This window comes from Oryzias melastigma, linkage group LG24 (assembly GCF_002922805.2).
Source record: "Oryzias melastigma strain HK-1 linkage group LG24, ASM292280v2, whole genome shotgun sequence".
Classification (NCBI taxonomy): domain Eukaryota; kingdom Metazoa; phylum Chordata; class Actinopteri; order Beloniformes; family Adrianichthyidae; genus Oryzias; species Oryzias melastigma.
Window position 1 is genome coordinate 23,241,804 of NC_050535.1, and position 3,046 is coordinate 23,244,849.

Consider the following 3,046-nt stretch of genomic DNA (forward strand, 5'->3'; position numbering starts at 1 on the left):
TAAGTGTCAGGTAAGTTACTATCACAGTGCTCACAAATGTCTGAGCTTCTGAGACCCATCTTGAACACCCTCTGTCCGGTATAATAAATTCTCTGGAAAGCTTTGAATTGGATTTGTTGTAAGTTTGGACTTTTAGTCAGTTTAAAGGTGTTTAGACACATTTCTGTCCAGAAGCTTTGATCTGTGCTGATACTCAGGTCTGCATCCCATTTGGTTATTGGAATTGAAATGTAAAAGAGCTTTTAGGTAATTCTATTTTTTCTTTTATTGTGTTTCAGCTTGGGCTGCACGGTGGCGCAGTGGTTAGCGCTCTTGCCTCACAGCGAGAAGGCCCTGGTTCGATTCCCGGCTGGGACCCTTCTGTGTGGAGTTTGCATGTTCTCCCCGTGCATGCGTGGGTTTTCACCGGGGACTCCGGCTTCCTCCCACCGTCCAAAAACATGCTTCATAGGTTAATTGGTGACTCTAAATTGCCCCTAGGTGTGAATGTGGGAGTGGATGTGTGTGATTGAGGCCCTGCGACAGACTGGCGACCTGTCCAGGATGTACCCCGCCTTCGCCCATCAGTAGCCGGGATAGGCTCCGGCACCCCGCGACCCCGAAAGGGAAGGAGCGGCCACAAAGATGGATGGATGGTGTTTTAGCTTGCTGTTACTGTCTTTTATGTTATTATGTCTGCAATATGTGCATGACTGGCTGTAATTTTATTCTGTCTTCTTTGTGAAGCACTTTGTGAATTTTATCTGTGAAAGGTGCTATAGACTGTGACAGACTGGCGACCTGTCCAGGGTGAACCCCGCCTTCGCCCTTCAGTAGCCGGGATAGGCTCCGGCACCCCCGCGACCCCGAAAGGGACAAAGCGGTCAAGAAGATGGATGGATGGATGGAGGTGCTATAGAAATAAACATTTACTTACCTACTTACTTACTTAAAAGGCTTCTCTCCTGTATGAACTGTCATGTGTATTTTGAGATGAAATTTTTGACTAAGATTTCTGTTACATTCTTTACATGTGGAGCTGGGCCTCCATTACTGCTGTTTTAAACGTTACATCCATCTGTCTGTGGTCCAGTTTAATCATTAACCTGAGAGGGGAGAAAACTTTTTATTATCGTCTTGATGGAAATAAGAAAGACATAAGCCTATGATGCTGGAGCATGCGGACGCCACGGCACCTGCAGCCAACCCCCAACAGGCCAACATAGCGCCCTCTACTGCCCAGGGACTATCAGCGGGACTAGCGAAATGTTCACAGATTAGGACTTCCAGGATCAATAACTCTATTAGAACCAACTTAAACTGACAGGAATTGACTCTATTGGTTTGTCTTAACACAAACAGTGACCTACAAAGGCATTTCAACAGAAAACCAATCAGGTTTTTGTTTCTTTTTCATGTTAAGCTCTCCGTGCTGCAGACGGACAGACAATGATACAGTGCATTAAAGCTTGCTACAGTCGTGGCTTTGCTAATGGCCCGGTGTTGTGCCGAGGTACGTTCCCCTGCTAGAATGTGTTTCCCCGCTCTAAGACATCGTTGATTTGTATCATTACGCTCATATTCTGTCCCAAACAGCATTAAAAGAAGGTGAATGATTAAAATATACTTTAGGAGTTTATTGTTGACATTTTTTCCCCACATATTCCATGTAAAACAACAAGAAAGGGCACAGATCCTGTCGGGTCGCTGCTGACCCAGCCTGCCAGAATCTGTGACCCTAAAATATCTGCTGTAGAATCTATAAATATTTATTAATTCTTTACATGTTTCCATAACAAAGTCACTTTCATAAATCAAGTTTCTTATCCTAAATTAGCTAAACAAAGGTCATTTTTAAACACAAAAAGCTGTTTTTGTTTTATGTAGAATATGTGAAAAAATGACCAAATATGCAAATATGACCAAAAAATTCCCAAAATCCTCAGAATAAAGTCCACCATAATCATCCTTCTTTTAATGCTTTTAGGGACAAAATATGAGTGCTACAAAACAAACCAACGATGCCAGAAAGCGAGGAAACAAATTCTGGCAGGGGTAACGTACCTTGGCACAACACCGGTGTAGAAAGCCCTTAAGTGGCGAGGAGTTTGTAAAAGAATGGAAGCTGAAGATAAACTCTCAGAGACATCACACAGGTCTGTTGTTGATCAAAATACTGAGCATCTGGAAAGTATTGGCAGCGATTCACTTCTTCCACAATTTATGATGTCATAGCCTTATTTCAAAATGGATTCAATCAGTTTTCTTCTTGAAAAAAATGAATTTTCCCCGCATATGCAGTAACTATTTCCCACACAAACATGAAGAAGATTAATCAAATATAGAAAGGTTTGATCTGGAATAACAAACAAACGACAGAGTTAAACCTATAGAGGAGGGCAGGATGAATGTCCGTGACTTCAAGGTCATGAACGCTACAATGGAATCACAGAGAATAATAAGTGTTCTCAAAAACAAACATTCCATCTGGTTTATCATCCCTTCATATTTGGATCAGGTTGTTGGTGGTTTTGAATTTCTCCTCAAATGTGATTCATGAAAAAAACAGAATTGATCGATTTGACAACAACTTGAAAAACTTTTGATTGACTGTTTGTTTTTACAGATAAAAAAATCAATAATATTTTTTTTATTTTATTTCATGTACATACCCTAACATTCAATTTTGTTCTTTTGAAAAAACAAAGAAAAAAAGAAATTTATTTTAAAAATTGTGTTTTTTAGGTATATTTCGTACTTATAAATGTTGTTTTAAAGAGACATGATCTCATGTTTTTTTTTTTTTTTTCATAAATCGCTACAAAAATACATAATAGGAAAAAGCTATAAAACTCTTGAACTGTCCATTGGTTTATCTGGATTAATGCTTTTGTTTCCTTTATTATTTTATTTTATTTTAAGATTTAGAGATCTTTATTGTTACTTTTAGTTTATTAGTATATGTTTATATTTAAATAGTAGGATTATTTAGTAGAAATATTTATACTTTTTTATCTGCTGCTAAACCTTTTGTTTTGGATTTCAATGTTCCAAATGGAAAAAGACG